Source organism: Drosophila willistoni (assembly GCF_018902025.1).
Source record: "Drosophila willistoni isolate 14030-0811.24 chromosome XR unlocalized genomic scaffold, UCI_dwil_1.1 Seg143, whole genome shotgun sequence".
Taxonomy (NCBI): domain Eukaryota; kingdom Metazoa; phylum Arthropoda; class Insecta; order Diptera; family Drosophilidae; genus Drosophila; species Drosophila willistoni.
Window position 1 is genome coordinate 6,739,736 of NW_025814056.1, and position 15,494 is coordinate 6,755,229.

Consider the following 15,494-nt stretch of genomic DNA (forward strand, 5'->3'; position numbering starts at 1 on the left):
CAAATGTTAGTCTAAGATCGTCTTTGGGATAAGTCAATTGGGCCCTCAAATTATTGTAGGCCATTTCATTTAAAAATTTTGAATCAAGGATTTGAAAGCTGTGTCATTCTTGGTTTACTGTTAATGAAACTGCATACAAACTCCAATTTCGTATGTAATAAAACTCTGTAAATTCAATTTCAATTTCACATTTCGCCAATTGCAAACAAGAAAACAAAAAAAAAAGAAAAAACATATCCTCAATTTAGCAAAATTATTGAAAATTTTTAGCACTCTTCAATCACTTTCATTAAGATTTGCAAGCTTCTATCGTAGGCCATTAATAGCAGCAACTGGTTTAGCCTTTAGTCTTCATGGCAGAGGCAGGCTAAGCTGCTTTTCGTTCACTGAAAAAACGGAAAAAAGTCCCACACTTGCGGCACTCTCTCGGTTAAACACTTTCAATAGCAGCAGCAGCAGCAGCAACTTCAATTCCGCAAAAACTGAGACTGAGACTGAGACTCTCCTTGCTTATGGTACATTATGGCGTATTGGCATCAATCAAGTCAAGCACACAAACATGTCAAATTTCAGCAATGAACATAAATTCAAATTTAAAATAGATCGACGCGCGACGAACGACTTTCCATCCATCGCATCGCATCGCATCCAATTCCATGACATCCCATACCATTCATTCATATGAAATCACAAATTCGCAAATTCAAATCGATCGTGAGAGAGATGGAGAAGATGCGTGTTCTGACTACCGCCAATCGGTGAAGCAACTTGCTTCCAAAGTCCACAGTCACTTGTCATAAACATTAATTGAGCGTGAAAATCGCCAAGCAGCCAGGAATGAGATGGTGCGGAGGAGGAGGAGGAGGATACACAAGAGATTGCAAGACGGAGAAGGAGAGTAATCATAATAAAGATGGATTGCTTTAGCGGCCTTTGGCACCCCATTAACAAAAAAAAAAAAGAACGCAGCGACTGGAAAAAAGCGAAAAAATTAGGTCAAACATACACATACATAATACATATATACATATGTTTATGTGTGTGTATGTATGTACTCTCATCCTTGATCGGTCGTGTGTCGTCGATCAGCGATCTTCGATCTCTTTTTACTTTCAGTTGTGACCTGCTTTGATATTGATATTGTGTAAAAACGAAGCGCGCCAGCGAACTCATTAAAATCATTGGATCGATCGATTGATCGGTCGGTTTGGTTGGTCGGTCGGTCGGTCGATTTGGTCGTTTTGGTCGCTCAATGGATCACTGGCGTTGGCATAAATATATTTCATATTTTTCGGGATGTCTGTCTTCAATCTGGGTCGAAATTTCACCAAGATATGTTCAACATGAATGTGATGTCTATGGTTTTTGGTATGCTTTTTTTTCCTCAATGTTCGCCCACTCCTTCTCATGTTGCACACACACACTCACACACACATATGGAAATGAAATGAAATGCAAATCGAAGCCTGAGCATAAATTATCTGGCCGCCAAAGAGAAGATCCTTGTCAACATTAGCATATAACCTGGCAATCTCGAAATGGCTTCATCGTCTTGATCAACCTCTGCCTCTGCTTCTCCTCTCTGTCTCTCTCTCTCTTGCTCTCTCTGCCTCTCTACAACTTCCACTCCACTCGTCTTGTCTGACTTCTGTCATTTGCCTGACACAATTACCGCAGCTTTGTGCATTTTATGAAACAATTCAAAATCTTCTCAGGCTACTGCAAAAGAATATATAATATGGACAGTAACAGAAACAGAAGCGAAGGAGGAACTGGAGCTGCAGATCAAGAAGAACGAGTAGAGAAGGTGTTGCTCTCATTAATGAGAGAAGCAGAGGCATTATTAAGATTGTTCATATTTTTGTCTGATTATTAGCCTGGTTCTTAGTGTGGGAAAAAAGAATTGCCACCTTTTACCCGGAAGTTTGCGAAAAATCTATCTAATTGCTGAATGAAAGAAATAATGCCAGAACGATTTCTAATGACAGGCTTTCTACTATATACATTATTGCCTTATGATCTTATCAGTCTTTAAATTCTACATAAGAGATCTAGGGCTGTGAAAAGTTTGCCCCCTAAAGCATGCAACATGCAGTGCTAAAATTTGCTTCTTCAAACATAAACAGAAATTTCCAGAATGTTTCATGCATAAAATATAAAGCCTTAAAGGAATGATTTCTGATATACAATATTTAAAACACGAAAAGTTATAAGTTTGCTAAAAAGTATGTATACTTTTTCAGCCTATTACATACTTTAAGGGGTAAAAATTTTTTATTTCATAGCCAATGGCTTTAATTAAGCTTCACTCGTTTCGTTTCAGATTACTAATCGTTGGATTATGATTTTACAATTTAAGTAGCACTTCAATTAATATTCTTTTGTGTGTGGAGAGAAACACTCCGTCGGAAATGTTGAATATTCTGTCCTAAGATAAATATTACTTACAATTCATGGCAAAAAATGAAATTAAATACAAAATGCTTAATGCTCAACAAAATTCTCTTTGCTAGGTAACTTTCGTTTTTCACTCAAACTTCTTCCCCAATTTTTTTAAGCATTCATCTTCATGTCTATGCTTTTGTTTAACTTACAACCAACCGCCCCCACTCCATCAAAAAAGAAACAAAAAGGTTCCTCTTTAAGAAACAAAAAAAAAAGATCGTTAAATATTTTTGTGCAAATTACCCGCATAATTATCAATAATTATCATAATCAACTGCAATCAAATCAAAAGACCCACAAACTAAACCGAAACAGACATTGTTGCCCCTTAACCGTATGAAGTGTTCCTTCAGATGCTTTTTCTTCATTTTCATTGCTTGCCACCAAGTTTTTTTTTTTTTGGCCATACAATTTATTTGCATTTAACCTGCTTTCACTTGGTCGGCGGCCATGTCATGACACCGAAAAGGACTGGCAACTGTTGCACACACACCACACCACCGACAACAACAACAACAACAAACTAAAACGAAAAGCATGATTTTCATTTGGACGACAACGATTGGTTCAACTAGAAGCTAGCATCAAGAGGTAAGGTAAGGGGTCTAGGGGTTAGGGGTCCGAGGCAGGCTGGCAGTTGAAGCTAATCTAAACACCTTCTTCTATTTCTAATTCGCAATTCACAATTCGCTGTCGTGTGGGTGGGCAACAGTTGGTGTTGGTTTCGGTTTTCGGTTTTTGGATTCGTTTGGTTTGTTTTGTAGCTCCAAAGCTCTAGAGGAACAGCAACGTTTTAATCTCTCAATTCAAATTCCCAGCATCGCGACGCGTCGCTTCTGCTGCGGTCAAACGCCAAAGCGGTGAAAATAAGTGGGCACACGCTTACGGTGAATGGTGTGGAACTCTTTTCACTAGAGAGAGTGTTAGGAAGTGAGGGGTTCGCTTAGGTGGTTGCCTATTTTGGCTTTAGCTCCCTCATCTCCTTCATTTCTCTGTCTCTCTCTCTCTCTCTCACTAACCGTTTTTGACAAATTTTATACAGCTTCTAAAGAAGATGATTGCCATTTTAATTTAAATGTATGTTTTGCCGGCTCGAGGTCAAATTTTCTTTTGTGAATAAAACAAAATAATAATATTTTGTGTTGTTCTTTTCCGATATATTTCGACCACTCATCGGTGGTCGTCTTCAGGGCAACTATAAAAACATTTGATTGTGATTAACTTTAACATAACATAATATAACAACAAGAAACACCTACTTATTTTTACACGTCCGCACACTGTGACGTGGAGCTACACACTGACTTGTCCCTAATAAATGCCTGTATAAATGCGCGCAGTTGTCTGTATCTACCTTATAATTAAGTCTTATATTTGTCGGTGTATTTATTATGTGCAGCATCTCCAAAGTATAACGTTTGTTGTAATGTTGTTCTTGGTCTATTATGTTTACTTCGTCAAAATTTGGGGAATGTCCACTGGCAGCACAGTGGGCCATAAGTGCTGTTTTTTGTATATTGGAGTGTTGCCGAAGTTTATAGTCAGATCTATGTTGTGATAGTCTAGTTTTTAGCCTCGATTTGGTTGTCCCTATATACATTTTATCACAGCTTTCTTCGTTTGTCCCGTTGCACGGTATTTTATATACTACGTTACTCTTGTCCATTGTATCAATCTTGCTTTTGTCCTGTTGAAAATACTCCGTAGCGTGTTGTTGGGTTTATGTGCTATCTGTATTTGTTCTTTGTCATAGCAATCCGAGTTTGCCAATCTTTCCGACAGTTGTGGAACATATGTGACAGACATAAAGCGTTTTGTCGAAACCTCTTTATTGGTTTTCTTATTGTTGGATTTTAGTAAAGTCCTTATGGTGTAGTTTGGAAAGTCATTAGCCTTTAAAATTCGTCGTATTTCTTTCTTCGTTTCTTCGTGAAAAATTGGGTCCGATATGTTGAGCATCCGTTGTATACAACCTCTTGCTGTATTCATTATCATCGACTTCGGATGTTTGGAGTTGAAGTTGATGATTCGTCCTGATGATGTTGGCTTTTTGTACCATTTTAATTTTAGCTCGTTTCCTCGTCTGTGTATTGATGCGTCTAGATATGTCAATTTGTTGTCATTTTCTAACTCTATTGTAAACTTTATGTTTCTGTCAAATGAATTTAGGTTGTCAAGTGTGTTTTGGATCTCGTCTTCTTTAATTATGGCAAAAAGGTCATCTACATATTTCGTCATAACTCTAGGTGGTCGTTGTAGTGTTCTCATCATTTTGTCCAAGAGTTCTTCCATAATTATATCGGCTATTATTGGTGATGCTGGTGAGCCCATAGGCATTCCTTTTAGTTGTGTGTATATCTTGTCCTTGTATTTAAAATATCTGTTCTCTTGTATACAAAAACGTACTATTTCCATGAATGTTGATTGGTAGGTACGCCATTGAGACCAATCTGCTCATCAATTGGTTCTCCATCATACGGACTATGTAAATACATAGTCAACATATTAAAAAATATAACAGCAGACTCAACATACAACGTAAAGAACGCCTCAGAATTTAAGACAAGGATCAATGACACATATATTTGCGATGATGAACGATTGATATCATTTGACGTAGTCTCCCTTTTTCCAAGTATTCCGATAGAATTGGCACTTGACAATATTAGGGAAAAGTGGATAAAAATAAAAGCGCACACTAACATTCCAAAATCAACATTCATGGAAATAGTACGTTTTTGTATACAAGAGAACAGATATTTTAAATACAAGGACAAGATATACACACAACTAAAAGGAATGCCTATGGGCTCACCAGCATCACCAATAATAGCCGATATAATTATGGAAGAACTCTTGGACAAAATGATGAGAACACTACAACGACCACCTAGAGTTATGACGAAATATGTAGATGACCTTTTTGCCATAATTAAAGAAGACGAGATCCAAAACACACTTGACAACCTAAATTCATTTGACAGAAACATAAAGTTTACAATAGAGTTAGAAAATGACAACAAATTGACATATCTAGACGCATCAATACACAGACGAGGAAACGAGCTAAAATTAAAATGGTACAAAAAGCCAACATCATCAGGACGAATCATCAACTTCAACTCCAAACATCCGAAGTCGATGATAATGAATACAGCAAGAGGTTGTATACAACGGATGCTCAACATATCGGACCCAATTTTTCACGAAGAAACGAAGAAAGAAATACGACGAATTTTAAAGGCTAATGACTTTCCAAACTACACCATAAGGACTTTACTAAAATCCAACAATAAGAAAACCAATAAAGAGGTTTCGACAAAACGCTTTATGTCTGTCACATATGTTCCACAACTGTCGGAAAGATTGGCAAACTCGGATTGCTATGACAAAGAACAAATACAGATAGCACATAAACCCAACAACACGCTACGGAGTATTTTCAACAGGACAAAAAGCAAGATTGATACAATGGACAAGAGTAACGTAGTATATAAAATACCGTGCAACGGGACAAACGAAGAAAGCTGTGATAAAATGTATATAGGGACAACCAAATCGAGGCTAAAAACTAGACTATCACAACATAGATCTGACTATAAACTTCGGCAACACTCCAATATACAAAAAACAGCACTTATGGCCCACTGTGCTGCCAGTGGACATTCCCCAAATTTTGACGAAGTAAACATAATAGACCAAGAACAACATTACAACAAACGTTATACTTTGGAGATGCTGCACATAATAAATACACCGACAAATATAAGACTTAATTATAAGGTAGATACAGACAACTGCGCGCATTTATACAGGCATTTATTAGGGACAAGTCAGTGTGTAGCTCCACGTCACAGTGTGCGGACGTGTAAAAATAAGTAGGTGTTTCTTGTTGTTATATTATGTTATGTTAAAGTTAATCACAATCAAATGTTTTTATAGTTGCCCTGAAGACGACCACCGATGAGTGGTCGAAATATATCGGAAAAGAACAACACAAAATATTATTATTTTGTTTTATTCACAAAAGAAAATTTGACCTCGAGCCGGCAAAACATACATTTAACAATAAAAGGTCGCAAAAAATCAACAATTTCATTTTAATTTAAGCTATATTCCATTCTCAAATTCGCTTAATAAATGCTTCAAAAGTATCTAATTAAGCATTTAAATTTTTAAGAGGACATTTCAAAATACAAATTTGGCAATATTTACGAATCTTATTAATAGATTTTCTTTTTCAGAAGTAGTATAGAAAAATATTAATGAAAATTTTAATAGTTTTAGCGACCTTTGTATTGTTGTTGGGGTTTCTCAGGCTTAGGGCCTTAAAACTGAATAACATAAAAATTTCCAATTTTATATTGTGATTTCGAGATATAGGAATATCAACTTTGTGCTTTGATTTATTAACCTATTTTAAATATTCTATTATATCGATTGCGTTAAAGTAAGTAATTTGTTAAGTAGATTTTAATAGATAAATAACTAATAGATTAGATTCTAAAGGCATTTTGTCAGTTATTATTGGGATTATTGAATTATTATTTTACTTTTCTCTCAATATTTAAGACGTTAAAGTGGAAAATGTAATAGCAAGAGCAAATTTCCTAAAGAAAGTGTGATCTGACAGAAATTGACCAACACACATACATAGGATTCATGATAGGAGCTAACTAATATTCTCTGATAAACATGATATCTTATGTAGGCACATGACAATAGATGATTCTATAAATTCTATATAATATCTGATATTAAATTCAAAAGTATTCAAAAGTAAAACAGTAAAGAGTTATGCTTTAATAACTGCTTATTATATTAAAATTTTGACCTTAGCATTTGGAATTTAATGAGTTTTTGTAACTATTGATTCGATGCCTAATTGGGTCCTAATTTATATGTGAATTGTTCTTTTGTCACAATTGTTGGCAATGAATCAATTAGCACTTGAAACCGTTTTGCAATTCAGGAAGAACTAAATTTATTCGGATTGATATCCCAAAAATTTATGACTTTATGGCATGCGCTATACCTATATATAGATATATATGGATGCTTTCTCTCTCTCTATCTGTCTATCACTCTCTCAATTCAAGCAATTACAGTTCTTTTGCAAACTACCAACTATGAATGAAGCAGCAGGTGATGGGTAGGATGAGTTAAGAATTAAAGTACCTGTTCCTATGTTCTATCTCTTTCTTTCTCTGCGACCTCAAGAAAACACTTAACCTACGTCGCGACGTGCTAATGAGCAAAAACGACCCTAAACGAAAACTAAGTAAGTAAGTAAGTAAGGAAGGAAGGAAGGATGAATGAATGTATGAATGAACCAAAGAACGGACGAACCCAACGAAGTGAATGTGAAAGTGTTTGAAGATTTATGATATGAGGCCAAAAAGGAAACATACACGCACATACACAAACACACACACACACACAGATATACAGACACAGCGGGGAAAGTGAAATGTTCTCAAATGAAGTGCGGACAAGTAGGTGAACAAAAAGTGCAATACCCAAAACACCGATGAGACAGAGAGATAGAGCAAGAAGTGAGAGATAAATGGAAGGCAAAATGGGTGGAGACTGCGAAAAATACTTATAAAATAAAACACTTTAACGCTTTAGCTTCATAAATCACATGATGAACGAATGATGACGACGACGACGACGACGACGACGAAGAAGAAGACAACATCATGTACGGTTAAAGTACATGACAACAGTGGGGGAAATGGGGGTTCCATTGGCCAGTTGGGGGTATCAAATGTGGCATACTGTCACAACAGCAGTGGCCAAAATATGAGTAACGGCTAAAAAATAATGTCTGCTGCAAGCACAAAAAGGAACTTTGTGCAACTCAAAATGAAGGCTCATTTATCATGAGAGTAGAAGGAGAAGAAGGTTCTTGCTTGCAGCTGGCCAAAAAAAAGCAAAAATGAGGTCAGGAAGACCGTCAAGTGTGTCCACACACACACACACACACACACACACACGGACACAGGGAAGTGGAAGGTAAGAGAGACCACGGAATCTTCACTCGGCCTCTCCAAAATGGCTCAATGAACTGTAATTTGAGGCTCGGTCTGTCGCCTCCGTAATTTCAGCTTGAGGTGTTTGACCAACGAAAAACAAAGCAAAAAACAAAAAAAACTCTCTGAACAAGAAAGTAACGCAAAAACCTTAATTCATTGACCAAATTGACCAAAAAAAGAGTTGGCCAGGCAAAAAGGAAGAAGAGCAACAGCAACAACATTTATAGGAAGGTTTCTTGAAATGAACGCCTGTTTGTGCGTATCGTTGTGTGGGTGCCTATGTAATTTAAGACTTTCTTCGATTAAGGTAGGTAGACAGATACAGATGTGTGTGTGTGTGTATCGCTTTGGGGGCCCAATATCTGTAGACCAGCTGGCCTGATGTGGGTTCTTCAAGGCACACAGCTGGTCATTCCGTTGGACGTTATTGTAGGTGGTCGAGTGAAAATATTTTTGCTGTTCTTCTGCTTAATTTGGGCGATTTTTTTTATTTTTTGCGAATGCCTTAAGGTCATCCATTAGCAGGTTGTGGCAAAATCGAGAGTCATTAACATAATATTCTGGAATTTCAAGACAGTTTTGTATAAGCTTTTTTTTCTCTTTTGCCTAATGTGGTCCCATGAAATGGAATATTAAATATTAGATTACTAAAAGTATGAAAATTTATGAAATGCAACAATTTTATAGGAAATTGTCAACGATTATTTTCAAATATTATGCTTGGAATTGTAGAAATCACTAGAATAAATATCGTTTTATTCATAAGTGGAATAAATGTACGTGTACTTCAAAGTTGAAAATTCTCTTAACACTTCAAACAACTTTTAAGACCTAGAAATCGAGTCAACTTATCGATTTATTGCAAGAAATCGTTTAAATGTTTTTATTTTTCAAAAATATTAAAGAATTTTATGTTAGTTTTAATTGAAAATCGCTATGGAAAAAAAATTTATTTGATTATCTTTGATTACTTTTGAGTGTTTTCTTTTGGTTACAATTTTGCATCAATTGATGGCTTTTCCTTTAATTCACTTCACTTCATTGGCTTAAATTTACCGTCACAAAACCATTAAAAATTGTTTGCAAGCCAAAACCGGAAAAACTCTAGTCATGGCTAACATTTTGCTGATGATATGTGCGCTTCTGTCTATATGTTGTTGTGTGTGGGAAAACCGTTTGAAAACATGTTGTTGTTCGTCGAAATGGAAAACACAATTAGATGACCTAATAAATATGCACACACACACACACACACGTGACGCTAGGAGGACGGACAATGGACAACAGACTAACTCAGCAGCAACAGCATCAACATCAGCATGAGCACCCTAAGCCAAAGAGGTAAGCATAAAATACAAAATGCAAAAATTTATATGGGAATTACCTTGACTTTATAGGGTCGTCGTGAATGCGAGAGACAAGAATAGCCCTGACTACTACTACTCTATGAAAACTCTCTTGGCTGGGATGTTTAGACGGCTCGTCCTAGCCATTGTTTTGTTTTGGTTTCGGTTTCGGTTTTTTTTTTTTTTTTTCGCTTTTGCAGCGACCTTTATTGGTGCATAACTGAAGCAACAGCATGACTTCAGGGCAGCAAAGAGACACATCATCAACACAAATTGTTTTGGTCATGGGAAAGTTTTTGAATTCAGGGTTTTTTGTTGTTAAATAGCAATTTTCCATACAAGTGAAAATCAGAATCGAATATTGAAAGCGATATCAATTTTAACTACTTTAAATATTAATATGTTGGTCAGAGAAATTTCCTTGCCAAAAAAAGGAATAAAAAAGAAGACCGAATGGTTCTACACAAAATGTTGTCTATAGGCAATGGTCCTGAAAGAGCTAACAGTTCCTTAAGTTCTTCAACAGATGTTTCTACGGAACCCATAAGGTAAGTTTATTAAGACGACTTGATTTAGCTTTGTTTGTCTTTCTAATTCAATTCTTCTTACTATTGTAGCTTAAACCAGAGGGCCGGGGCTAACTTCGACCGCGTCAAAGTTTGTATACCCTTGCAATTTTTTTGGTAACTCTTTCCTTACCTATAGCCATTAAAGTGGAAAAACGTTTTATCTAAAAAAGCTGTTTCCGAAAGAACGGCCTACAATCTTAGCATAGCAAATAACGACGATATTGATCAAAGTCACTGTTTTCCACCGATCGTTCCTATGGGAGCTATATGATATAGTTACCCGATCTTTATCAAATTCGGCACAGACATTAATAGATATATAAAACTAACAAATATTTAATTTGAAAGCAATCACTTTAAAAATAACGAAGTTATTGACAAAAGTCACTGTTTTCGACCGATCGTTCCTATGGGAGCTATATGATATAGTCACCCGATCTTGATCAAATTTGGCATAGTCGTTTATATGTGTAATTAACTCACCAATATTAAATTTCACGACAATAGCTCAGAAAATAACGAAGATATTGAGAAAAGTCACTGTTCGTGACTTTGCCATTTGTATGGGAGCTATATGATATAGTGGTCCGATCCGGCTGAATCCGAGATATACAACGCCTGCAGTATATACAAGCCTTCATGCAAAATTTCAACTCTGTAGATCTAACGGTCTAGAAGGAGTTTGCGTTGATCCAGACGGACGGACAGACGGACAGACGGACGGACGGACGGACGGACGGACGGACGGACGGACATGGCTATATGAACTCGTCTCCTCATGCTGATCAAGAATATATATACTTTATATGGTCGGAGATGCTTCCTTCTGTGCGTTGCACACTTCTGACCAAAATTAATATACCCTTTTTGCAAGGGTATAAAAACTATAAAATGTGTTCTTAAATTGGCCAAAACTGAACACTGTAACATATGAACACAAGTGCTATTGGAATAATCGGTGGAGAAATAAGTTTCATTGAGAAAACATTTCTTGTTTGAGCCTTTTGCGCCTTTTCATCAAATTTTTGTAAAAGCTTAAAACACAATGATAAATAACGATGAAAGATGATAAGGTTAGCATCTTTAATATTTTCTATATTGAATTTGAAATCAATATAGAAGTTAGATTTGGCCCTCAAACTCAACATTTTCATTCCATTTTGTCTCTGGAATTACTAACAATAAGAAAAGAACTAAAAATCTTCTTAATTACTCTTAGTTAAATATAATGAAATATTTTTGATTCTGTAATAGAACTACCTTGAAAAATCACATAGAATGTCTTGAATATTCAGTTGGCTCACAAATTATATACATATGGAAAGGAAAATTTCTCCAGCTTTCACAAACATAAATATTGATATATATATTTCTTACATATCGACCGTGTGTTTGGCACATTTGAGTGCTGCCAACGACCACCCACGATGTCTTAAGATCATTTTTCTAATTTTCACTCTAACCAAAATGGTTATACAAATGCATATGTATGTATGTACAGTGAAACCTCGATATAACGAATCTGAGGGGGATCGCAAAATTATTCGTTATATCTATTGATTCGCTATAGGTACTGAAATGTAAAACCTTAGTCCTTTCAAGGGACTTAACAAAAAATTCGTTATATTGGGTTTTTCGTTATAACGAAGTTCGTTATATCGAGGTTTCACTGTATATGCAAAGTAAAAGTTCAATACACACATACATATATAATTCTTCTTCTTGTAGAATAATTACAGTAAACAAGCGGACATAAAACCACCCACATGAACGCAATTTAATTAGAAATAAAAGAAAGAAAGAAGAAAAAAAAAAAACTAAACTTGACCAAAAGTGAAGAAAAGGAAAAACAACAACGAACCAACGAATGAACGAACGATTAATGGCCAAATGCAATGTCTGCGTTTTTGTTTTTTGAAAGGAAGAGTTGCAGCAGTAACAACAACAACAACAAGAGAGGAGAAATGCCACAACGAAACCGAACTGAACCACATGCTGCGGTGCGGGGCCAATAACAGTAAAAAAGTGTAACATATATTTATCAACAACAGCAGAAAAAAAAACAACCAAAAACGAAACCGAGAAAAAACTACACCGAAAATACGGCTGAAAGCAAAAGACGACAAGGAAGTCAAAGGCATAAGAGTTAGCCAGAATGTGGGTCAGAGAGTCCAGCCGATGCAGAGCAGCGAAATGAAACCAAACTTCAACACGCTTCAACATTTTTTTTTTTTTTCGATGATGATAAATGAGGCAGATGAACGCCAAACGATATACCCCCAGCCACAACAACAGCAACAGCAACGACAACTACAACAATAAAGATACACAAAAACAACAACGACGAGAGAAAAAAACCAAACAAATAATAAAAGGAGTAAAGACCGCCGATCAGGATCAGTTAAGAGATTAAATGTGAATTTAAACTGGCAGTCGAGCAGATAAACTTACTTACTTAGTTAGTATGTGGAGCAACTGCAACGAGCGACCAAACTGATCTTTTGACTAAAGGGGAGATAAATTTAGTTTGTGCGCAGATTAACTGAAATATGCACATTCTCGTTTTTCGAAATCAATTTGAATGAACGAAATAATCCAACACCCTTCTTTCTCATCTTCTGCCGACTTTTTTCTTTATCATTTTCCAAAGAAAAACAGCAACAATAACTACACCGAAACGAAAGAAAAAAAGAAAACGACGATAGAAGCAATCTTCAAACCATAAATTGTGCCTTGTGCAAATTTCAACAAAAGGAAGCGCCAACAAAAAAAAAAGCAGGCAAAAGAAGAGGCAGAATTTAGAGCAGATTGCTTATCACATAAATGCCAAAAAAAGCAAAAAAAGAAAAAGAAGAAATATTCACCCGGACTCCCAGACTCTAAGTGCCAGATACTACTGCTAAGCCTAGTTAGAAGCGTTTTATATTATACCCAGCAATCTGCATAGGGCAAAAAGGGCGTATTAACAATCAGTTAGATTACTAAGAACTTGACCAAGTTTTTCTTTCTTTTTATATGGACAATATTTTATATTTTGCCATAAAATCAAAGAATTTTTAATTCTACAACACTGAATTTGCCTCCAACGAATTATCGAAATTGTCTTAATAAAAAGGCAGGCCATCCCAATAATAAGTGATAAGGGACGTTCACATACATCTTTGGGACTTAGATTAATTACTTGACTAAAAAGAAATATTTCAAATATGTTGAAGATTCAAAAAATATGTTAAACGTTAAAAAACATCAGAGAATACAAATGAAACTAATAACATTTTCTCTAATATATATTTGTATCATATAGTATACGTTTTAGTTTAATAGAAGTGAAAATAATATTAGGTTCATTTAAAAATATTTTCTATAAGCTACCCCCATAAGTAGACTATAGTATTGCTAGCAAGTTTTTGGTTATACCCAGGACAAATGGAAGTGCCTTTCGTTTTACTTTTAAACTGTTAGAAAAAAGGTATCTCCAAGTCGACTTTGATTAAATCGAAAGGAATTTTTTTTTTTTTTTTGTTAGTTGGCCCAAAGCTTGGCCTCTCTTGATTGTGTCAGTGCGATAACGAGCGGAAAACTCTCTGCCCATGCTAACGCCGCCTCCCGACTCCCCCTTTGTCGCACGCCCCTTTTTTTTTTCTTCACAGTTTTCTGGCGTGTGAAAGCGCAAATTCTGATTATAAACCCAGAGAGACCAGAACTGACTAGCTCAACTGTAATTTATAGACTCCAAAAGCAAGGCAGACGAACGGACAGACAGACACACAGACAGACAGACAGGACGGCACAGATGAATGGACAGACGGAAAACAGACTTAGTGCTTTTCGTTTTCACTACCACAAAAAAAAAAGGAAAAAAAAAACAACAAAAAAACTTTTTTTTTTTTATTTTATGTGTTGCAGTTTTACTGCTGTTGTTGCCTTCGTATTGTTGTTGTTGTTCTTGTTTTCTCATGATAAATTTACTTGGTTTATCCTGCGGCTAACGGCACAAATTATGGTTCTTAGGCAGTGCGCACTCTCCCAGTCGTTGATAATGTTTGGCAAACACGAAAAAAAACCACAAAAAAAAAAGAAATAGAAATATGGAAATGGCCATGAAAACTGTTTAACGGAAATAAATTGGAATATGATTTTGTTTCGTATTTAATCACAATATTTTTATGATCACCCGAAGGCGGCTTTTTTTTTTTTGGCCCACTACAAACTGAAATCCAAATGGTGGCAAGTGAATAGTTTTTTTTTTTCGGAATTTTACCACAGAAGAAACGTAAAATGTGCAAAATTTTTTTTATAGACTCTAACTATAATTTTGAATAATATACCGTTAGCGGTACCGATTTAACTTGAGTAGTAAGAAATCGTAAAGGTTTTTCTTTATGACTGAACATCAAATGGAAATTTGTTTTTGAATTTCGGCATTTCAAGCAAATCAGTTAATTTTGTTAACCAAAGAAGACTTACAATGAGAATAGGGAAGTATGATAGAGTTGCTAAAATTAAATGTATACCTTGTGGATATGAGCTAAACATGGGCAAGTTGCTAATAGAAATGTGATATATAGGCAACTGGCTAACAGAGATGGCCAAAAAGCCCTTAGGCATGTCGATGAAAATGTGTAAACAGCTCATAAAAATGTTGAGTAATTATTTGAATTGCCTTGCATTTTAGCATAAGCAAATCAATTAAGCCTACAACAACGTTAAACAAATTCTCATTTGGTTTTTCGTTTGGGTTTTTCTGTATCGAAATGATTTTTCTCACATTCACACTTTGTGAGTTTTCAATTGGTTACGGTTTTTTGCCCTTTCCAAAAAAAAAAAAAACAACAAAAAATCCTTTCGCTTAATTGTTTCCTTTGAAGCCAGAGAAGGCTAAGAGCCAAGTAGAAACTAAAGTCAAAAGACAGACTTAAATGATGCCTCACAAATTGAACTGTGAAGGCGCACCACACCTCCAATCTGAAATGGGCCATTAAAACAAATGCATCGTAACTAACTAAATAAAATGGAGTTTGTTCGCGCGCCCACAGAATATCAAAAAACCCCACTCCTTCCCCACCACCCCCTCCCAAATTCCCACCAATATCAAA